At 36.0% G+C, this 25,121-nt stretch overlaps 1 long non-coding RNA gene across 1 annotated transcript; it reads left to right on the top strand.

Annotated features, from left to right (window-relative positions):
• Positions 1–23,777: 23,777 nt before the first annotated feature.
• On the top strand, positions 23,778–24,379 carry LOC112754874 (uncharacterized). Its single transcript, XR_003178796.3, has 3 exons — positions 23,778–23,924; positions 24,069–24,144; positions 24,240–24,379. It is a non-coding gene; the product is annotated as an uncharacterized lncRNA (long non-coding RNA).
• Positions 24,380–25,121: the final 742 nt, after the last annotated feature.

The following is a 25,121-nucleotide window of genomic DNA, read 5'->3' as shown; positions in this document are numbered from 1 at the left end:
TGCTAGCGGTGGTGATCTCTCTAAAAAAATAGTTGGCTATATGGGGGCCCGGCCTGTGGGTCCCCCTCTTTTTTTTTTAAACTCTTTATTTATTGTTGTTTGTTGTTGATTCTGCTGACATTTCTCCTGGCCTTTTATGGCCTCCAAAATATTTCTTTGAAATACCCTTTTGGATAAGGGTTTTTAATATAAAAGAAATACCTTTTTTTGGACAAGGGTTTGAGTTACCTTTTGCGTGCATGCTTTTCTGATTTTGATTTTTAGAAGTCCTCTTGACCTTTTCCGAAAACCTTTTGTTTGACTAGTCTATCTTTTTGAACCCTTTTGCTTTAAGGATTTTAAGACAGCTTTTAAGCTTTTTCCTAGGTTTTTCAATCACTTTTGTTGTTCCTTATACTCAATTTGGCGATTTATTGAGTTTCTATGACTTAGATTATTTTTGTGATGCGTTTTTATTTCAACTCGGTTTTACTTCCGACTTATGAGTGGGAGTGGTTCCGAGTTTCTTACGATCAACTTTTATAACCTCTTTACACCGACTTGTACCTCGTCGTTTTATCCTGACGACCATTCAGGTCGGTTCATGGAATTTTCACGTTTTGTCGAGCTTAAGTCGGCGCATTTCGTAGAAAGAAAAACAAGAAGGAACTTATGAGAGATACTGTTAAAAAAGATCTTTATTTATTTGGGAAGGTACCTTTGCTGCTACTAAGGGTTTTTAATAATCTATTTCCCCTTAGCCTCTACTATGATGCCTCATTAAAAACCCTTCTTCAGAAAAAACCCTTTGACTTTGGGGAAAAAATCATGAAGTTTGGGAAAAGAGTACATCATGGAGTAGAGTTCGCTTTTAACTATAGTACCTTTTCAAGTTACAAGCATGCCATGACCTTGGTAACTCGGTGCCGTTTAGCTCGGTCACCTTATAATAACCTTTTCCTAAGACCTCGCTAACTTTGTAGGGTCCCTTCCAATTTGTAGCGAGCTTTCCTTCCCTCGATTTGTTGATTCCAATGTCATTTCTGATCAAGATCAAATCGTTTGAGGCAAAGCTCCTTCGAATGACTTTTTTATTGTACCTTGTAGTCATCCTTTGCTTTAGCGCTGCTTCTCTTATCTGGGCTTGTTCTTGGACTTTGGAGAGCAGGTCAAGCTCCTCTTTGTGCCCCTGTACGTTTCCAACCTCGTCATGGAGAATCACCCTTGGGCTTTGCTCATTGATCTCTACCGGTATCATGGCTTCTACGCCGTAGACTAGTCGGAAGGGTGTTTCCCCAGTAGCAGATTGTGGCGTCGTTCGATAAGCCCACAACACTTGTGGGAGCTCTTCCGTCCAGGCTCCCTTTGCTTCTTGTAGTCTTTTCTTCAGTCCTGCCAGTATGACTTTGTTGGCTGCTTCGGCCCGTCCATTTGCTTGTGGGTGTTTCACCGAGGTGAACTGGTGTTTGATTTTCATACTGGCCACCAAGCTTCTGAAAGTAGAGTCGGTGAACTGGGTCCATTATCTGTGGTGATGGAATAAGAAATTCTATACCTTGTGATGATATTTTTGTAGAGGAACCTCCGACTTCTTTGGGCTGTGATGGTCGCCAGTGGTTCTGCTTCTATCCACTTTGTGAAGTAGTCTATTCCCACGATCAAATATTTGACTTGTCCTGGCGCTTGGGGAAAGGGACCTAACAAGTCCATTCCCCACTTTGCGAAGGGCCATGGAGAAGTTATACTGATGAGCTCCTCGGGGGGAGCCACGTGGAAATTTGCATGCATTTGGCATGGTTGACATTTTTTCACAAATTCTATGGCATCTTTCTGCAAGGTCGGCCAGTAGAATCCGGCTCGGATAATTTTCTGGCTAGCAACCTGGCTCCGAGATGATTTTCACAGATCCCATTATGAACCACTTCTAGTACCTCGGTGGTTATTAGGGTCGGTACGCACTTTAACAATGGTGTTAATATTCCCCTTCTATAGAGGATATTTTTCACCAGAGTATAATGTTGTGCTTCCCTCCGGATCTTCTTAGCCTCTTTTTCCTCATTGGGGAGGATGTCAAATTTCAGGTATTCGACCAAGGGGTTCATCCATCCGAGGTTTAATCCGGTTACCTCAAGGACCACTTGCTTTTCTTCCGTCTTTACCACGGAAGGTTCCTGGAGAGTTTCCTGGATCAGGCTTCTATTATTCCCTCCTGGCTTGGTACTTGCTAACTTGGAGAGGGCGTCTGCTCTGCTATTTAGATCCCGAGTTATGTGTTTGACCTCGGTTTCCGCAAAGCGCCCGAGGTACTCCAAAGTTTTTTTCAGGTATCTCTTCATGTTTGGATCTTTTGCCTGATACTCTCCATTTATCTGGGAAGTCACCACTTGGGAGTCACTGTATACTATCACTTTTGTTGCACCGACTTCTTCTGCTAACTTTAATCCAGCAATCAGGGCTTCATATTCTGCCTGATTGTTTAAAGCTGGGAATTCAAATTTGAGGGAAACTTCTATTTGGGTTCCCCTTTCATCAACTAATATTATGCCTGCGCCGCTTCCTGTCTTGTTTGAGGATCCATCTACATAGAGTTCCCATGTAGTTGTCTTTTCCTATTGGTCCCCTGCGTACTCAGCTATGAAGTCGGTGAGGCATTAAGCTTTGATCGCCGTCCGAGCTTCATATTTCAGGTCGAACTCGGAGGGCTTTATTGCCCATTGAACCATTCTCCTTGCAACATCCGTCTTTTGGAGGATTTGCTTCATGGGTTGGTTCGTGCGGACCCTTATTGTATGGGCTTGGAAGTAAGGCCGTAGCCTTCGTGAGGCTATTACTGAGGAATACGCAAACTTTTCCAATTTGTGGTACCTTAGCTCAGGGCCTTGTAGGACTTTGCTGATGATGTAAACTGGATGCTGTCCGACCTCGTCCTCCCTTATCAGGGCTGATGCGACAGCTTTGTCTGCTACGGACAAATAAAGGACGAGGTCTTCTCCAGTGATAGGTCGGATCAGTATCGGAGGCTGACTCAGGAATCTTTTGAATTCCTGGAACGCCTCTTCGCATTCAGCTGTCCACTCGAACTGACATCCCTTTTTTAATAATGAAAATAGTGGAAAGGATTTGAGTGCTGATCCTGCCAAGAACCTGGAAAGGGCTGCAAGTCGACCATTCAACTGTTGAACCTCTCTTAAGCAAGTCGGGCTCTTTATTTCCAAGATAGCTTTACACTTATCGGGATTTGCTTCAATCCCTCTTTGTGTTAGCATAAAGCCCATGAATTTTCTGACTTCTACCGCGAAGACACACTTTGCGGGATTTAGTCTCATCCCGTGTAACCTTATGGTGTCAAAGACTTGCGAGAGGTCTGACAAGAGGTCGACCTCTTCCTTGGTTTTTACCAACATGTCGTCGACGTAGACTTCCATTAAGCTTCCAAGGTGAGAAGCGAACACCTTATTCATCAGCCTCTGATATGTGGCCCCTGCATTTTTCAATCCAAATGGCATGACCACATAGCAGAAATTAGCTCTGGGGGTGATGAATGATGTCTTCTCCTGGTCTAGTTCATACATCGGGATTTGGTTATACCCCGAGTAGGCATCCATGAATGATAAGTATTGATATCCCGAGCTGGAGTCTACTAGGGTGTCAATACTTGGTAGTGGATAAGGGTCCTTGGGACATGCCTTATTTAAGTTGGTATAGTCGACACACATCCTCTATTTGCCATTTTGTTTCTTGAGTAGCACTACATTGGCTAGCCATGTTGGGTACTTGACTTCTCTGATGAAGCCGGCTTCTAGAAGCGCCCGTACTTGTTCTTCTACTACTAGGGCTCGTTCTGGGCCGAGCTTGCGTATTCTTTGTTGTACAGGTCGGGATCCCGGGTGGACCGAGAGCTTGTGGGACATGAACTCAGGGTCTATCCCAGGCATATCGGAGGCCTTCCAGGCAAAGAGGTCGGAGTTGTCTCTTAGGAGCTTAATCAATCCTTGTTTTAGGGTTTCCCCTAGGTTGGCTCCTATGTGAGTATTCTTTCCTTCCTCTTTGCCAACCTGTATCTCCTCGGTTTTTCCTCCCGGCTGTGGTCGCAGCTCTTCTCTAGCCCTTGCACCACCGAGCTCTATTGTGTGAACTTCTCTGCCTTTTCCTCTCAGGTTTAGGCTTTCATTGTAGCATTTCCTTGCCAATTTCTGATCTCCCCTCAACGTTGCTATCCCCGCCGAGGTCGGGAATTTCATACAAAGGTGGGGTGTGGAAACCACCGCTCCGAGTCGATTAAGGGTAGCTCTGCCGATTAGAGCATTATATGCTGACCCTACATCGATGACTATGAAGTCTACACTCAGAGTCTTTGATTTTTCCCCTTTCCCAAAAGTGGTGTGGAGGGGCAAAAATCCCAGTGGCTTTATTGGTGTGTCGCCTAGTCCGTACAAGGTGTCGGGGTAGGCTCTTAATTCTTTCTCATCCAACCCTAGTTTGTCAAAAGCGGGCTTAAAAAGGATGTCCGCTGAGCTTCCTTGGTCTACTAGGGTTCTGTGGAGATGGGCATTTGCTAGGATCATAGTTATTACCACTGGATCATCGTGTCCAGGGATGATTCCTTGCCCATCTTCTTTTGTGAACGAAATGGTAGGGAGGTCGGGTAATTCTCCTCCGACCTGGTAGACTCTCTTGAGGTGCCTTTTGCGAGAGGATTTGGTGAGTCCTTCTCCTGCGAACCCTCCTGAGATCATATGGATGTGTCTCTCCAGAGTCTGCGGTGGTGGGTCTCTTCTATCCATATCGTCTCGCTTTCTCTTTCCATGACTATCCGACCTTTCTATGAGATATCTGTCTAGTCGACCTTCTCTGGCCAGCTTTTCTATCACATTTTTAAGGTCGTAACAGTCATTTGTTGAGTGACCATATATTTTATGGTACTCACAGTAGTCGCTGCGGCTCCCCCCTTTTTTATTTTTAATGGGTCTGGGAGGTGGCAGCCTTTCAGTATTGCAAATCTCTCTGTATACATCCACTATAGAAACCTTTAGAGGAGTATAAGAGTGATATTTCCTTGGTCTATCGAGACCGAGCTCTTCTTTCTTCTTGGGCTCCCTCTCCCTCTCTTTTGTTGAGGGAAGGTGTCCCATTCGCCAGCTCGAGTCTCTCAGCTTAGCATTCTCCTCCATGTTGATGTACTTTTCAGCCCTTTCCTGTACATCACTTAAGGAGGTGGGGTGTCTTTTTGATATAGACCGTGAGAAGGGACCTTCTCTAAGCCCATTGACTAACCCCATAATGACTGTCTCAGTGGCAGGTCTTGGATTTCTAGACATGCTTTGTTGAACCTTTCCATGTAGACTCTCAAGGATTCTCCGACCTCCTACTTTATTCCCAGGAGGCTCGGCGCATGTTTCACTTTGTCCTTCTGGATGGAGAACCTCATCAAGAACTTCTTTGAGAGGTCTTCGAAACTGGTGATTGACCTCGGGGGGAGGCTGTCGAACCACTTCATTACTGCTTTCGACAGGGTAGTCGGGAAAGCTTTGCATCGCGTAGCGTCAGAGGCGTCAGCCAGATACATCCGACTTTTGAAATTGCTTAGGTGATGCTTTGGATCCGTGGTTCCATCATAGAGGTCCATATCGGGGCTTTTGAAGTTCCTCGGAACTTTTGCCCTCATTATGTCCTCGCTAAAGGGATCCTCCCCTCCTAGGGGTGACTCCTCTCGTTCGTTGCGGGAGTTCCGACCTTTGAGGAAAGATTCTAACCTCAAGAGTTTTCTTTCTAACTCTTTTCGCCGTTCCATCTCCTCTTTTAGGTTCTTTTCAGTCTCCCTTTGTCGCTCCCGTTCCTGTTCTAACTGTTCCAGGCGACTTTGGTGGACGTGGACTAATCCCATAAGTTCAGTTGCATGGGACTGTCCGTCCTTCTCCGACTTGCGCCCTTCTGAGGAGTTTACCTTCGGAATTTGGACTCCGAAGGTGCCCTCCCTGTGCCGATCGTCGGTTCCCTGGTGGAGGGTTAGGTCCGCGTCATTGTTTCCGGTGTCCAGATTCTCTTGTTCGGAATCTGTTTTCACATGACCCTCTTCAGGGGATCTGTCCGCCATTACTGGTCGATCTCTCGGTCCCCGGCAACGGCGCCAATGTTACGGTGGGTAACCGGAGATTATTGGATTGGATGGCGTTGGTTGGCCCAATCGTTTGAAAGAGGAGGCCTTCGAGTGGGTTTGCACCTTGGGGGCCTCCGTCCGACTTGTGTGCGTGAAAGAATGGGGTGGTACCTGCAAAGACACTCCAATGCCTAAGTCAGCAAGAGGGTGAGCAGGTCTAGAGAGTATTGGGACTTAGAGATACCTGAGGGATGTCAGGGTACTTATAGTGGTGAACCAATAACCACCGCTGAAGTAGTGCCACTTTTCTAGGGTGCTAACCGTCCCTTTATCTTAGGGAGGTTAAGATATGGCTTGTGGAAGTGGTTAGAGAGATTCTAGGGACAATTACTCATTCAAATGAGCGTTATCTGCCAGCTAACTCTCGTCACTGACTTCTTTAGAGTAGGTCGTGGTCGGAGCCGACTTCTTAGAAAGAAAGCTGGTGAAATGCGAGGCTCATCCTTTAGGATTGGGCCTTTTATTTAGGCCTGGACCTTGTTATTGGACCAGGGTATGAACAATTAGTATTCTAATTATTTTAACTGTTGATTTGAATTATACAAAATATATATAATATATATTAATTAAAATCAACGGATAAACAGTATTCTCGATACATTTAAATTTTTTTCTATATTTTATAGTAGTCAAAGTTAACCCAGTAAAAAGTATCGGTGTTAAAGTCGTCCCGCACATGCATTATCAGCTTTAATTTTACATTCTTCTCTTAAACAACATGATTTATAAGTATCAGTTTATTTGTGAATAAAATAAAATATTTATAACTCTATAATAACTAACATAGTAACATCTGTATTTAATAATTTACCATATGTTATATATACTTCTTATAAGATATATACAATGGTGATATATACATCTTTAATATACATATAATATATAACGGTTAAAATAGACAATTTAAATTTTGTTAATATTTTAAATTATAAATAAAAATAAATAATTCAATTATAAATTATTTTATAATATATTAAAAGTAAATTTATTTTTTATGTAAAAAAATTTAATTAATGATGATTTAATATAACAATATAAGTAATATTTATTATTAATTTAATATAATTATTTATATTAATTATGATTTAACATAATTAATTATTAAATAATTAATATAAATCATTAATTAAATAATAATATAATTATTTAATATAATTTCTTATTATAATTATTAATAAATTAATTACAATTTAATTATTTAATTAATGATGTTGCCGTGATATATATATTCATTTCTCAAAATAAATAATCATGATCCTGTTAGCCATTTTGAATTAATAATAAACGTTACTCTTATATACTATATGTAATTCTTAAAAATTATAAAAAAAGGGTAAACACTATTAAAAATATTAGCTTCTATTTTCGATGGTGCTACCTACTACTTGCTTCTATCTCATTCTTCAACCTTAACTTAACCAATAAAATATTATACATTATATTTAAGTGTATTGTGTTTAATTTTTATTGTACATGTGTGTTTAATCAGAGACATAATAGAATCTATCATATATTACAATGCAATGAACCGAGCTTAAAACACTCACTATTATTATCTGCACAATTGAGAAAAATATCTAGTCTAGACCAACCAAATATCCCAAAGGAGCCAAACATATAAAAAAGAACTTTTTCCTTCTTTAGGTATGTGTGACTTGGCACATGTGAAACTTGCTTCTCTCATAATTTAATACAGCAGAAACTCAAATAAAAGAAAAATTTTAAAAATGCATATGATTGATGAATTATGAATAAATTTTGTATTATTAGTTATTACATGCTTCTATAATATAATTCAATGCTACATACATGGGTTAAAGGTTGCGAAAACCGAACCGGTCAATAAACCGGTAGAGTGACCGGTTCAATAATTCAGTGGTTTGACCGTAATCCAACCGGAATTCAACCGGTTTAGTTAAATATAAAAAAATTATAAAAAATTAATATATAATTTTTAATATTTAAATTTGATAAATTTTAAACAGAAATCACACAATATAAATACATTTAATAAAATAAATCTTAAGCCATAAAAAATATTCTTTCAAAATTTTTAGACATTCTTATGAAGTACATTATCTCAAAAAAAAAAAACTTCCTATAGTTATTGGCATCAATGTTTAGTCCATGCCAACATTGTTCCAAGCAGGTACTTCATGGCTGCAAAACCACCACAGTTCCAATCTCAGTTGACAACAAAACCACCACAGTTATATTTCAATACAAAAGCATCTCAAACACTGATCCATTCTCTTCTTCAACTTCAACATGCAAACAATAACCTCAGATCCTCAGCAAACAATAGCATCAGCAACAAAATCATGAATAAATAACAAATAAATCAGAAACAACAAATAAATCAAAATAAACTCAGAAAATCAAAATAAATAAAAATCATGAATCCAGCAAAAAAATAAATCAGAAAATCATGAATAGAAAATAAAAAATAACACATAAATCCATTCCAGCGAACAATAAACGAGCAAGCAGAGGAGGAAGGCGAAACTGCGAACAGAGGAGGCGAGGCTTACCGACGACGAGGATGAAGGCGAGCAACGGTGACAACAGAGGAAGCGACATCGGCGAACACAGAGAAGGCGAGCTCGGCGATGACAAGGACGCGATGGGGGATGGAAAACAGAATCAGGGAGTGTTAGAGACTGAGACTTGAGACCTGAGAGGGTTGAAGGCTTGAATCAAAGAAGAAGAAACTTGAGAACTGAGAACTGAGATCTGAGACCTGAGAGGGTTGAAGCAGAGACTAAGAAATGAGACACGGCAACGGCGAAGAGCAGCGAAGCGGCGCGACCCACGGCGAGGAGCAGCAAAGCGGTGCGACTCCCGGCAACAAAGCGAGCTCGGACAGAGAGGGCGACAAGTAGAGAAGGGGGTCGGCGATGAGTTTAAGCTCTGAAATAGGATGGTGGGTGGTGGCTATTCTTGGAATTCGAAGAGAGGAGAGGATTATGGGTGGGACTAGGGTTTTTCTGGTGGATATGAGTGAGAGAGAGACACAGAAAGGGGTGGGGTGGGGATTGGGGCCTTTTTGGCCTTTCTTTCGTTTTTTTTTCACCTTCAAAACGACGCCGTTTAGTAGTTTGGTTTTCAAAAAAAAATCCGCTAAAAAATCGGACGGTTCTCCCGGTTTACCGATTAACCGCCAATTTTACCGATTTTTTACCTTTTTTTCAGGCGGTTTCTGATCTTATCTGGACCGGTTAGGTGACCGGTTTTCGATTTTTCCGATTGAACCGGCCGGTCCGGTTCGGTTTTCAGAACCATGGTAATAACTTATAAAATTAGTAATTATATGCATGGTCGTTCTAATTTCTAAATGTTGCATGCTTCGGACACAATGCAGTATGCCCCCACATGTTATTGTACCCTTCCTTTTATTTATGTGGCTACAAGCAATGCCACGTGGGTACCTGCCACCCTCATTATTATTATTACCAGTGAATGATCCGTGCGATGCACGAAAAATGTTTAGTACTGAAATTAACAAAATATATCATTTATACATAATATAGTGTGTATCATAATCAAATAAAATTATACTTAAAAATTTTAATGTTTATCCTTAATTGAATTAAATTAATATATACAAATTTTTCAGCATAAATGAGAAGCTGAAAATCATTCCTTGTATATTCGTTACTAATGTAAAAAAGTTTTTTCATATCAATGTTATATAACAAAAACACAATTTCATATATTTGCTGAACAATCAAAAAAAAAATAGGTTTAACATTGGATAGAATTACCTAATAACCTCCTATTAAATATTGAACCACCTAAAAAAAATATCAAGACTTCAACTTAAAAATATCATCCACAATTTACTAATCAATAATAGTGAATGATACAAATAGAGATTTCTCTGCACATAAAAAATTTAATACTTCGAGTCATAGATTATGAAAAATCTCCTTTTGTTCAACTTGTTTCATTTATTTCAATCTCGCAAGAAAAATTGCAAAATGTCATTGACCATACTAAAAATAAACACAAAGGCATGGTATTCCATTTTATCAGTGATTAGATTCAAACTAAACCATCAATACTCGTATCAATAATTACTTAATATGTCAATAATGTACTTATATATTCTATAAACTTTAGAAATAATATTGTTCTCTCATTAGATTTACAATGAAAACGAATGATACAACAAATTTTAATCTGTATATATAGACTACTTAATGGATTGAAGTTGAGAAGCCACTCGAAGTACTCTTTTGGGTAACAGTTGTATTACTTGTATAGCAAATCGTTCAAAGCACTGAAGATCACTTCTTCCCTCCATCCAAGTCTGAAAAAGGCAAGTGCTAAACCAAAACTGCAAAAAAAAGAATAAGTTGTGCTACAAAACCAAACCTGTTATCCAAAAAAACAGATGGTGCACAATTTTGATTTCTATAGGTTGTTATAAACTAATTTAATAATATAATAATAAAAAATCTTTAAAGTCAAAATGATATCCCTCAAATAAAAAAAAATGAAAATACAATATATAGGCAAATCAAAATTAGCACAAAACTTTTTCAAAAACAAATAAAAAAGAACACGTAGATATATAGAATCTTCTTGCCCACTTAATTGCTCAAGGACTGAATGATATCAAATTTATCAATCACATGAGCAAGTCTTTCAAGAACTTTTTAATCCTAAATCATTTTAGAAACATAAATGGTTATTTTTTTAAAAAACTGGATGCACAATGCACAAAGCCTAATAAAGAGGACCTAAATACAAATGGTCATATAATAATCCAACACATAACATTTTTCTATCAATGGTCAACTAAATCTCCAAAAATTCATAACATTTTCTAATTGTCCAGCTGATGCATATAGATATGCTCAAACACACGTAGAAGCACCAAGAAAGGAAAAAGAAATAAGAGTACAACTAATTACCAATCACAAACTTGTAAGGTCAAAATTCTATGTTCTTATTGCACCTCCTTTGATAAAAATTCTGACCCAATAGTTTCTTTGTACTAATTGCTAAACTTATTATTCACATTTTTAAATTATATTTATTAGAAAAATATAAGAATATGAAGCTCCTTGGTATACCGTTAAACTATACAAAAATAAATCACAAAAAAAAATACAATAAGAATCAATAAAGATAAATAATTTTGAAGACAATCAAATACCAAAGAATACCTTATTCATCAAAGATGTCTTTCTCAATAATTGATGTAAACTCAAGCTTCAACCACAATTAAAAGTGTACAAATAATTCAAATAACTGTTACATATAGTGAAAATTGTTTTACAGTATCAACAAATCACAATAATAATGATGGAAAACTAAAAAAAAGAATTGGTATAACAGTAAAAGAACAAAACAATATTTTTGTAAATCTCACAACTAAGTTACCTGAAAAGGATTAATTTCAAAAGCATGAGTTTCTTTCTCTTCAATAGCTGCTGCCACCTCACCTTCATTTAGCGACTTACCATGAATGCCTTCAATTTTATCTGCTGCTTTGCTAATTGCAAATCTATCCCCATTTGTACCATATAAGAAAAGTCCATATAAAATTTGAATTTTACTGGTTCAGTCAGAGAATACACATTGCATAGTATTTAAGATACAGTAACATTTTCAAATGTTCACATCCAAAGTTGCATGCATTCACAACATCTATACCACAATCATATATTAAACAATACTAAAATTATGAAAAAAAAAAGGTACTTTCTGCACCTCCAAAATCACAAACAAATGCATCCTTTATGACAATAATTTCTACTAAGATTTAAACATGAAAATTCTAGAGGTATGCATATACTTCAAAGGCACATGCACACATCAACGGTTGAAAAAAATACCTAACCAAGACAAAATAAGCTGAAAGCTTTCTGTTCATATGAATGCCTCAGGAGCTAATGTTCAAACACAAATAGTTCACTGCTCTAATCAATTTTAGCCAAAGTTATTTAAAAATAAAATAAATTAAAAAGGTGTTCATGAGGAAGGAAGCCTGCAGAGTGATAAATGTTAGATAATATATTAGGACCTGATATTTATTTATTTCTGTTTTATGCTTATGTGTATGATTCAGTTAATAGGGTCAAAGTCATTAGTGACCTCAGAGGCAAGTTAATCTTTTTGTTCAGCTAGTTTCTATTTTTAAGGAAGTGGAGTCCTATTCTTAAGGAAGTGGAGTGAGTGGTTAGTTTTTTTTCTTTCTATTCTTGTATTTAACAGTTTATTGAATAGTGTTAGAATGTAGTTTTTGCTTCTTCAGTTCTCTAGTGTTCAACTCTCTCTCTCTTTTTCTCTGAACATACAACAGTTCAAGTGTGAGTTCTACAAATTCATTGCAGGACAGTGAGTGAGAGTGTGTGAGGATTGAGTGAAACAACAACAAATTGGTATCAAGAGCCTTAAGTATCTTAAGGGCTGTGGTGATGGAAGCTTCATCAACAACTATTGGGCTAGCAGGCGTTGCTCCTCCAATCCTTGATGGGAGCAATTATCATGTCTGGCAAGTGAGGATGAAAGCATTCCTTGAAGGAGCTGATCTGTGGGAGGCAGTGGAGGATGACTACGTGGTGCTTCCATTGGTTGCCAATCCAACTGCAAATCAACAAAAGCTCTACAAAGAACGTGTGACTAGAAAAGCCAAAGCAAGATCTAGTCTCTATGCTGCTGTTATTCCTATTATTTTTAATAGGATTATGAGTCTAGAATCTGCAAAAGATATTTGGAATTTTTTGAAAAAGAATATGAGGGCAATAAGAAGATTAAAGGAATGAAAGCAATGAACCTTAAAAGGGAGCTAGAAAGAGTGCAGATGAAGAAAAATGAATCAGTTCAAGAATTTGCTGATAAACTCCTAGACTTAACTAATAAATTGGCACTGTTGGGTACTGATCTTGGAGAGGAAAGACTTGTCGAGAAGCTCCTGTGTTTTGTACCTGAAAGATTTGAAGCTACTATAGCATCTCTTGAGAACACAAGAGAAATCTAAGAGATGCCATTTGCTGAAGCAGTTAGTGCTCTTCAAGCACAAGAACAAAGGAGGGTACTGAGGAGAGGAGATGAGCCAGTTGAAGGTGCAATGCAGGCCAGGGTGAAGCATGGAAGTGGTGAGAAGAAGAAGCAAGGCAAGCAGTTTGGTGCTCAACAGACCAGTTTTAGTTCAAGTGATGCACAAGTGAGGAAAGGGAGTGATGAAGCCTGCAAACACTGTGGAAAGAAAGGTCATCCTTTCTTTAGGTGTTGGAGAAGACCAAATGTAGTCTGCAGGAAGTGTGGGAAGATGGGGCACATAGAGAGAATCTGCAAAGAAAAGAGCTCTCAACAAAGAGAGGCTCAAGCAGCTGCAGGTGAAGTGGAGCAATTATTTGTTGCTTCAGGCTTTGTGTCTCAAGTCTCACGTGATGGATGGCTGGTGGACAGTGGCTGTTCCAATCACATGTCAGGAAATGAGGCAATTTTCACTAATATTGACAGATCAGTCAATACTAGAGTGAGAATTGGGAATGGTGATCATCTAGAGGTTGAAGGAAGAGGTAATGTGTTACTTGAAGGCCCTGGAGGAGTGAAGCTGATGTCTGATGTCTACTATGTTCCCAAGATAGATCAGAATCTTCTGAGTGTGGGACAGTTAGTTGAGAAGGGCATGAAGATTGTGTTTGATAAGAATGAATGTGCTATTGCAGATGAGGAGGACAAACTCTTGTTTAGGATCCCTATGCAGAACAAAACATTTGCATTCGATCCTGCAAGCAAAGAGAGCAAAGCTATGGCATGTGTGCAGGGTCAGGAGGAGTTGTGGCATAGAAGGTTGGGTCACTTTCACTATAAGGGATTGCAGTTTATGCAGAAGCATGGTTTAGTTGAAGACTTGCCTCAGTTGGGAAGTGAAGTGTCTGATTGTGAAGTATGTCTGCAAGGGAAGCTAGTAAGGAAGCCATTCCAGAAAACAAGATGGAGGGCCAAGAAGAAGCTTCAACTGGTTCACTCAGATGTTTGTGGGCCTATGCCTGAGGAGTCACTGAACAAAAGCAAGTATTTTGTGACCTTCATTGATGACTGCACAAGATTTTGCTGGGTCTACTTTCTCAAACAAAAGTCAGAAGTTGATGAAGTATTTCTGAGGTTCAAACAAGAGGTGGAGAATGAAGCAAATTGTAAAATAAAGACAGTGAGGAGTGATAATGGTGGTGAATATACCTCAAAAAGGTTCAAAGCCATCTGTGAGGACTCTGGCATAAAGCAGCAGTTTACAGTTCCTTACACTCCCCAACAAAATGGGGTGAGTGAAAGGAAAAATAGAAGCATTGTGGAGATGGGAAGATGTATGCTACAAGGCAAACAACTACCCAAGAGCTTCTGGGCAGAAGCAGTAAATACTGCTGTCTTCTTGTTGAATAGGTTACCAACCAAAGCTCTCAACAAACAGACATCATTCGAGGCATGGCACGGGTACAAACCAAAGGTTAGTGGACTAAGAACATTTGGTTGTCTATGCTATTACTTGACTCCTTCAGTCAGTAGAGACAAGCTTGATCATAGAGGTGAGGCTGGTATCTTTGTAGGGTATAGTTCTCAGTCTAAAGCCTATAGAGTGTATTGTCCTGATGCACAAAAGATTACTATGAGTAGAGATGTGATTTTTTGTGAAGATAAAAATTGGGAAAGGGCAGTATTTGAAAAGAAAATGGCTGACAATATTGTAGTTGAAGCTAATGTGCAGAATGAGGATGAGTTAAATGAGGAAGCAGACCTACAGAATGAGTGTGAGCTGATTGAAGATGAATTGATTGATAATTTGCCTATACGAGGTACAAGACCACTGGCAGAGGTCTATGCCAGATGTAATGTGGCTCTCCTAGAACCAGGAACAGTTGAGGAAGCAAAAGGAAGTGTGGAGTGGGCCTCAGCTATGAAAGAAGAACTGAGCATGATCAACAAGAACAACACATGGCAACTTGTGTCTAAGCCTGATCACAAGAAGACTATAGGTGTCAAATGGATTTTTAAGACAAAATTGAACCCAAATGGCACTGTGAACAAGTATAAAGCCAAGTTGGTTGTGAAGGGATATGCTCAAGTGAGTGGGGTGGACTACTCTGAAACTTTTGCTCCGGTTGCTCGCATGGATACCATCAGATTGCTACTAGCTGTTACTGCACAGAAAAGGTGGACCATCTATCAGCTGGATGTGAAATCAGCTTTCCTAAATGGTGACCTATCTGAGGACATCTATGTAGAGCAACCAGAAGGATTTGTTGTTAAAGACCATGAAGACAAAGTGTATAAGCTGAGGAAAGCCTTGTATGGGCTGAAACAAGCTCCCAGGGCTTGGTATAGCAAAATTGATTGTTATCTGCATCAGCTTGGGTTCCAGAAGAGTCTAAGTGAAGTCACTCTGTACTACAAACAGAGTGAGAGAGGCCTTGTGGTGGTGTCTATCTATGTCGATGATCTGCTTGTTACAGGAGAGAAGGAGAGTGAGATAGTGAAGCTGAAGGTAGGACTGATGAAGCAGTTTGAGATGACAGATTTGGGGAGAATGTCTTACTTTCTTGGCATGGAGATTCAGCAAAAAGAAGGTGAGATATTCATCTGTCAGAGAAAGTACATCAGAGAGGTCCTAAAGAGGTTTGAAATGGGAGAATGCAAGACAGTCACTACTCCTGTTAATCAGAAAGAGAAGTTAAGCAAGAGTAATGTGCATGATTCTGAGCATGAGAATGAGTACAGAAGTCTAGTAGGCTGTCTAATGTATTTAATAGCTACTAGGCCTGACATTCAGTATGCAGTGAGTATTCTATCGAGGTTCCTTCATTGTGCAGCTAAGGAACATCTTACTGCAGCAAAAAGGGTGTTGAGATATCTAAAGGGGACTCAAAGTTATGGTGTGAAATTCAAAGCAGTTCCTGAGATGAAGCTGGTTGGTTTTGTAGATAGTGACTGGGGTGGCTCGGTGGAAGACATGAAAAGCACAACGGGTTTCTGTTTTTCACTTGGATCAGGTTGTTTTTCCTGGAGCTCAAAGAAGCAGGAAGTTGTAGCACAGTCTACAGCTGAAGCTGAATTTGTGGCTGCAACTGCAGCTGCAAAGCATGCAGTATGGCTCAGGAAGTTACTCTGTGATTTGGGGCTGCAAGAGAAAAGATCAACTGTGTTGTATGTGGACAATCAAGCTGCAATTGCAATTGCTCAGAATCCAGTCTTTCATGGCAAGACTAAACATTTCAAGCTGAGATTTTATTATCTGCGTGAAGCACAACAGGAGGAAGAGGTGGAGCTGAAGTATTGCAAGACAGATAATCAGATAGCTGATGTCTTCACCAAACCTCTTGCTGTTAGTCGATTTAGTCAATTGATTCATGAAGTTGGAATGTGTCCAGGTCTCTAATCCAAGGAGGAGAAATGTTAGATAATGTATTAGGACCTGATATTTATTTATTTCTGTTTTATGCTTATGTGTATGATTCAGTTAATAGGGTCAAAGTCATTAGTGGCCTCAAAGGCAAGTTAATCTTTTTGTTCAGCTAGTTTCTATTTTTAAGGAAGTGGAGTCCTATTCTTAAGGTAGTGGAGTGAGTGGTTAGTTTTTTTTTTTCTTTCTATTCTTGTATTTAACAGTTTATTGAATAGTGTTAGAATGTAGTTTTTGCTTCTTCAGTTCTCTAGTGTTCAACTCTCTCTCTCTTTTTCTCTGAACATACAACAGTTCGAGTGTGAGTTCTGCAAATTCATTGCAGGACAGTGAGTGAGAGTGTGTGAGGATTGAGTGAAACAACAACAATAAAGCCAGAAAAATGTTCCCCATTGCTATGCTTCAGAATGACACTCTCATCCACCCATCCATTTTCCTTCCGAAAAACACTTTAACAACAAATTTGAGAAGCTAAAAACTTGAGTTTTCTCAGTATTATGAACATGAATTCATATAATATGAGGCAAAAAGAAAAATAAAACAAACAAAAAAGGTCCAGATTTGAAGTAAACCAGTTACAAAAATGGAAAGAAAACCGTGAATTTAAGAGAGAGGAATGTACCCAGAAGCTGATATGCACTTTTAGACTGCGATGAACAGTGGAGCAATCAATGCATATGAAGAAGCCATACATAACGGACACTCATGTTGGATTCTTCACATTGCAATCGAAACACATCTAAAGCGAAAAAATAAAAAATGAATTTAAAAATCACAAAAAGTAAAAATATAGTAGATCAGAAAAAAAAAAAAACTTGAAAAACATAAACCAAAAATCTCAAAATTAAAAATCTGGACATCAGAAGTGATCAAACCTTGTTTTCAAAGAGCTTGTTTAGAAGTCCCTTGTAAAATGCCCAGAATCCCCATAGTTGTAGCAGATCTACTGCCACCACCGTCACCGTGCATGCCTCCACATCTGCGTCCTCCTTGGTTGCAATCCCTGGCCATATGGCTCATCCCCACCACAGCTGTAGCAAGTGCCAGAAGAACGACTGAATACAGTAAACAATGAAAACAGGAGATTATAAATATACTTATTTTTTCAATTCAAAATTGAAATTTAAAATTTTATATTCTTTTTACTTGTCTGAAGAGGTGGAAAATAAATGTAGGTGAGAATGAATAAGAAATAGTTAGTATTGAAAGAGAAATTATAGGAAGGAATTGTCAGAGTCATTAAAGCTAAAGGGCAAAATTTACAATACCATAAATGAATGATGACTGAATGGGAGAGGCAGAGCTCATATGAACAAACATTGCATATATAACACCTTAAAGAACCCAACACTCATGCCCTCCTCTTCAAGACAGTTGAAATGCATTCTACTTCCTTACCAGTGTGTCAAGCAAGAAGAGCAAGCTGTTTAACTTGTCTTACCAGATTTCTAATGCCAACATCCACGAAAAAACTTATCATGAAATCATAACAATTTAAACAATCAGCAAAGAAACTTTCCTGAGGAAGCTAATATGCACTTTGAAGATGCGACGAACAGCGGAGCAAACGTTGCATATGAAGACCCTATACATAACCCACGCCCATGTTGGATTCCTCACATTGCAGTCGAAATGCAACTGAAGCGAAAAAATAAAATCGAATTAAAATCACAAAATTTCAGAATATGGAACAAAAAATTGAAAAACCTCAAACGAAAACCCTCAAAATTAAAAATTTATGGAATCGAAAGTAATCAAAGCTTGTTTTTAGACTTGGCCGTGAGTTTTCTGAACACTGCGCTAGGAATCAGAGAAAAAACAGAAGAGCTAGAAAATAAAAGCTTTTAAGTCAGAAATTACTACAAACTCAACTACCACTTCTCTAAAATCTAATCTCAATACAATTTAATTAGATGGAAAAGAAGGGGGTAATGGGATATCATACCAGGAAGACAAAATGTTAGTCTCTATGAGGTCATAGAAAAAACAGTTAGCAGCCGAGGAAAAGATAAACTGCCTTCTCCTCCGGGGCCATGTGACCCATCCCATCGCAGTTGTAGCAAGCACCACCACCATTGCCTCCTCCCATATATCCACCACCATGCTCTTCACCGAGAATAACAATTGCAACCACGTTGCGGTATAATAGGAGGCAAAAAGAAAAATAAAACAAAAACAAAAAATGTTCAAGATTTGACGTAAACCCAGTTACAAAAACGGAAAAGAAACCATGAATTTAAGAGAGAAAAATGTACCGAGAAGTTTACTGGAGAATCTTTCAAATTTTTCAAATATGCTACCTGTTTACAATGCCCTCCATCACCACCAAGATAACGAATTGAAAAATAAGAGAATGGAGGAGCAACCACAAAACTGCAGTGAAAAATAAAATTAAGGGGTTATAAATAAGTAAGAGTGATTCGTATGATGTATGGCAGTTAAATTCAAAATTTGAAATTCACTAAAAAATTAGAAAAACAGCTAAAAAAAGAAGGAGAAAATTAATTGAAATGAAAGAGTGAATAACACTATTGGGAATGAAAGAGAATAAGAGTTGTCAGAAAATATTAAAGACATTGAAGCAACTATACAAACTGAACAATGGATTCTGGGTTATAATTATACCCTTTTTTTTTTCCATTCAAATTTAAAATTTTAGATTTTTGATACCTGTTAGGTGAAGAAGAAATAAATATTGAAGTAGAAGATGAAGGAGAATTAATTGAAGGAAGAACTAGTTGTTTTAAGAAGCAAAATTTACTTGAAAAAAAAATAAATGATTGAATGAATGACCACACATGAACTAACTCTTTAGAAAATACCATAAAATGTTCAATTCTCAAACTCTCTCTAACATGACACGTTAGATTTTTACTACCTTTTCACTACCTGACAATCCTCTATTAATAGTTTAGTATTAGATTAGACCATGCTTAGACCTAAGCCTATAAACTTATATATAAAATTTAATGTAAATACATTAAATTTCTAGCTGACAAGTTTAACAGTAAGATAATGCAAGCATTTAACTCTGGCTGTATTTCATGGTCCAACAAGTTGACTTGACTTACTTGAGTTGAGTCTTGAGAGTGACTTTATCATATTAACATTAGCCTCATAAGGGGCTTTCAAGTGATATAATTATAATAATAATTATTAAATTTAATTACGTTAAGATCAGAGTTAATTGCTCCTTGTACGAGCTGGTACAAGTTTTTTTATTTAAAACTCCAACAAGAAGTTACAGCAATTAACGAAGTGGGGGCATATATATTTGATCGAAAAACAAAGCATCTCATCGTACAATTATATTTCCGTCCTACCTTAAGTACTGCACGTTCTTCTTACAAGCTTTGCATGCTCTGTTCCCTTAACTTTATTTCTATTTATTAATAATTAATTTTGCATTAATTTGTAACCAAAAATATTAAATTTACTTTTTCTCTGTACAAGCTTGTTTGATTATAATTTTGTTGAATGAGTTGTTGAGATAAAAAATAGTACAACCATTAATTAATTATTATTTTTCAACAATATACGACTCTTTTCTAATAATATAGGACGATTTTGATACGCATCAATGTACACTAGTATATAGTATAGGAAAATTATCACGTAATTTTTAGAGATTATAGTAAATATCTATATACAAATATAGGATATTATTGTTTGAGATGGTTGGTGGAAAAAATAGATTATTTTGTGATAATAATAATTATAGATAATAAAAAATAACAAATAAAAATGTAAAAAAAATATATAGATAATATGTATAAAAAAATAGTTCCAGTTTTTAATTTTCGTATTAGAGACGGAATGGTATTTTTCACTAATATTAGAGCTGAGTGTGTTACTCTTAGGTGTAGAAAATGATGGCAAACAAATCGGAATGTCAAGATTTAGAACACAAATCAGACTCTCATATTTAAGTTTTCTAAAATTTTTTTCACAAAATCTACTCTTAAATTTAGATTTTTTGAATTTTTTAAAATTTTTTTTGCAAAACCTACTCTTAGATTTGGGTTTTTGAATTTTTAAATTTTTTTTTTTTACAAAACCTATCCACTAATTGACTTTTTCTTTAAAATAAAAAAAATTATTCTGCACAAATCGAATGTCCAGTCTTATTTTTTCTTAAATTTAAATTTACTTTATCATAAATCGAACGCTTAATTTTTTTTATGTCAACTAAATCTAATAAAGCTCTTATTTATAATTTAAAATAAAAAAATGAATCTTCATATTAACCAAAAAAAAAAGTGAAAAATACACTACTAATCTATAATTAAACATAATACATGCTCATTCTCCGTTAAATAAAAATGAGTCAATAGTTCCCCTATCAAATAGTTACATGCATTAATTTTTTTTAAGTGTCCATAAATAAATAAAAAAAGAAACACTGAATAGGCAACAGCTAAGTCACGGGAAGATTACTGCAGGTAGAAGACTAGAAGTCTAGCTAGGGCGTAAGAACAAGTCAACAACGAGTTAGTACGCAATAATAATAAGAAATTAAAATTCTTCTATAGATTTTAAAATTCTTCGTTCGGTGATATTGTTAAGAAAAATAAGTCAATTATTAATTTAAAATATGTTGCCAAATTTAAATAGTAATTAAAAGAGGTTTTGACAAAAAACGGTATGAATATTTTTTGTTACCATGATATCTATTAACTTAGTCTATTTATGACTAATTCGTCGCGATAGAACTAAATTTTATTTAAGAATGTGTCGTTAACTAATAAATAAATTGATTTTTCGATTAACTCAAATTAGTTAGTTCATCTAAATAATTAACCAGAAAAAATAGTATCATTGTCGGTTAACGAAATTGATGTATAGTCCTTCTCTCAAATGCATTTTATTTGATGTTTCATAATAATTTTAATATGATTAATTATTTTTCTTATTAATATGAAGTACCTTTCTTATCAATCGTTAATATCATTTTTTTCTTGTAATTATATATCTTTTTTCTTTTTCTTTGTTGTGTGGCATCTATTTAGTCTTTTACAAATTGAAAACTATTATTTGTAAATTTCTATTTAAAAAAGATAAGAAATAGGAGTATTATTGTATTTGTATGGAAACCTGATTGTATCTGAGCTAGTGATGTAAAAGTCGAGGACAATTATTGTATTTGTATCGTAACTATTCACTTTTAGTTTATGAAATGATAGATCTTTCTAAAAAATATCTAAAATAATTTAGTAACGCTACAAATAAATTTACAAATAATAATTTTGAATAATATATAACTGATTATTTAAATCTGCTCAATAGTCTTAGATCAGAAATTATTTTCGCATGTAAAGAGAGAAAGTAAATATAACATACATATACTCAATACTTTCCACAATTGCTAAAACATAGTAATTATCTTTTTTTTTTTTAGTAACGATATTTGGTATTAATCATCATTCGGCGTGGTTTAACCATGTGCGATATCCACTTATTTTCTTTTTGGCTGATTCAATAAATTAATCAACCCAAATTTATAATTGCTCAAATGCATGTCCATACATGATAAGCTAGAACATTATCAAAAATGCGAATTTAATTTACAATTAAATTTAAAATTAAAATAATTTGCTTAAATTTATCAATAATTTAGTTGTATTATATATAGATTTGGTTTTATAAACTATTACAACGATTAAATTGAATATTAGATTTATTATTATTTATTAACTATTATATATCTTTTTCAACATTATCATAAGTTGTTATAACTTATAAGTAAGACTATAAGAGCAGTCGAGAAAGAACTAGAAAAAAAGATGCATAGACATCTATAAATCAGTCCTTACATACCTTCTAATTCGTAAAAAAAAAAAAATACTACACTTCAAAGTTTAAACATTATTTGTCCCTCTTCGGCAGGCTCAATTAATTATATATTGAACGTGTTAAATTATTAGTATTTTTTGGGGGTGTGTGAAAGATTAGTATAAAAAAATTTATTAAATTTTTCAAAATTACAATTTTAAAATAGTACTTAAAAATTTAATTAACACATATCTTTCTTAATATTATTATAAGCATTGTAACAATAAAAATTAAAATTTCATTTTTTTTACGTTATTCTTTTACAATTTTATTATCTTTGTGTATTCTTTATATATAATCTTTCCATTTTATTAGTGATTGAATTAGATGGTTATTGACTTCCTATTTGTCACATTGGTCAAATTTAATGCCTTTATAATACCAACAAGAGTTGGCACTGAAAGAAAAAACAATTTGGCACTCTATAAAATTGGTGCTATAGTGCAAAAGTTTGGCCTATAAAAAAATGCCACCATCCTTTTTTTTTAAGAAGAGATAAAAATTATTCATTCTATCAAAATACATCTATAAAAAAATATTTACACTTACATAAAATATATTTAGTTCTCTTTATAATGAATCTAAAACTTTACAAATAATGTATTAATGTATTTAATTATCAAGATTATTTTAATAAAATTCAATTTTATTTCAATAAATTATTATATTATATTACATGACAAGAGTCTCACCTATTTTTTCAAGCCAACTAAAATCAGAACTCTTATGAACATTTTTCTCCTTCATCACCTTTCTCAAGTTTTCAACTTAGTCTCACTCACCATCAGCTACGTAATATTAGACAGTATTACAGAGTCAACAGGTCCTTTTAACTTTATTTTTATTAGTACATCTACCATCATAGTTATTTTTCTAAACTTTTATGTAAATAAATTCTCGGAACAATGCACATATATCATTTTACATCAAGTCAATAACAATATTATAATGAATGAGAGACTATTGATTGAAAGATGTACGGATAGAGATACAGAAATGAATTGAATAATGAATAGGATACGTAAGAAGGTGAGGTGAGTGAGTCTGAAATAAAAACTAAAAAGGTACAACTATGTATTATTACAAAGTTTTACTCTCTCTCTCTCTCTCTTCTCCACTTATTCTTATTCTTTATTCAGATAATAGTATTGTTTGATATTAGATGATTAGTAGACAAATAGTATTATGTACTTTGAATTAAACTAATCTTAATGGTAAGTTAATGAGTTACGGCCTTGTTTAATTGGAATTGTATAAAGTAGTGGTGTTGGTGTCTCGCTATCCACACACTTTCACTTCTTTATTTCCTCTCTTCTTTTTCGGCCCTTTAACACACCCAACCATTCCATTCTCTTCTTTTCTTTTCTTTTTTTTAAGTCTAAAGAAGCAAGCCCAGACACAGAGAGATAGTGTAGGACTGGCTCTCCCAACCATGGAAGCTTTTAGTTTGCTCAAGTACTGGCAAGGTGGTGGCGCACCCCTTCCACCTCCCTCTACCGCCTCCGCCACTACCACCATTCTCCGTCAGCACAATAATCTCTTGTAAATATTTTTGAAATATTTATTAGCAATGAAATTATAAGCAACTAATAATAAGTGTATATTTATGAATTAAACATGTTTATATAAATGTGTTGATTTCAAGTTGAACAAAAATTCTTAACTGGCTAGAAATTTTGTTGGCAGATTCTAGCTGTGTGCGGACGGAGATGGTGGAAAGACTTGAACCTCTTCCATATAAAGATTTACCAATTTTCAACCCGTAAGTTCATCTTAATATCTGTGTATATCATCATAGTCTATATAAGCAGAAATGCAGAAGTGCATAAGCATGCATGAACCAGACTTGTTTCTCAGGTGAACGAGTACCACTACAATTGCTGTTCGTTCTTGCTCCGAAACCCTTTAACATTCACAATCCTCTTCTCTTATACTATTACTCTCATATTAAATAATCCAGCGCTCATTCGATTTTTTCTCTGTCTCAACTTCTCAAACCCTATTTAATATAATTCCCACTACAACTTTATACATCTAGTAATGGCATCAAAGCATCGTCTTATTATTATTCCACCACCCCTAGAAAGCCACATGACACCTATGCTTCAATTAGCCACCATTCTTCACTTTAAGGGCTTCTCTATTACAGTGGTACACACTACATTTCATTTCCCTAACCCAACTAACCACCCTAATTTTACATTTGTACCTTTCTATTAAATGTAAAATTAGGGTGGTTAGTTGGGTTAGGGGAATGAAATGTAGTGTGTACTACAGTAATAGAGAAGCCCTTGGAGTGAAGGATGGTGGCTAATTGAAGCATAGGTGTCATGTGGCCTTCTAGGGGTGGTGAAATAATAATAAGGCGATGTTTTGATGCCATTACCAGATGTATAAAGTTGTAGTGGGGAATATATTAAATAGGGTTTGAGAAGTTGAGACAGAGAAAAAACCGAAGAATGAGCGCTGGGTTATTTAATATGAGAGTAATAGTATAAGAGAAGAGGGTTGTGAATGTTAAAGGGGTTCAGAGTCAAGAACCCAAGGAGGAGCATGAGGTGGATGAATTGAGTGATGCTGATTGGACTAATCTCACAAAAGTGTAATTGGAAGAACTTCTCTTAAGCAATTTGGACACTAATTTTAAGAGTGCAATAAAAAAGATTGTTGCAAGTGGCTACACCGAAGAAGTTGCTACAAAATCCATCTTAAGGTCTGGCATCTGTTATGGATGTAAAG

This window comes from Arachis hypogaea, chromosome 2 (genome assembly GCF_003086295.3).
Source record: "Arachis hypogaea cultivar Tifrunner chromosome 2, arahy.Tifrunner.gnm2.J5K5, whole genome shotgun sequence".
Taxonomy (NCBI): domain Eukaryota; kingdom Viridiplantae; phylum Streptophyta; class Magnoliopsida; order Fabales; family Fabaceae; genus Arachis; species Arachis hypogaea.
This window is presented reverse-complemented; position numbering and strand designations above follow the sequence as displayed.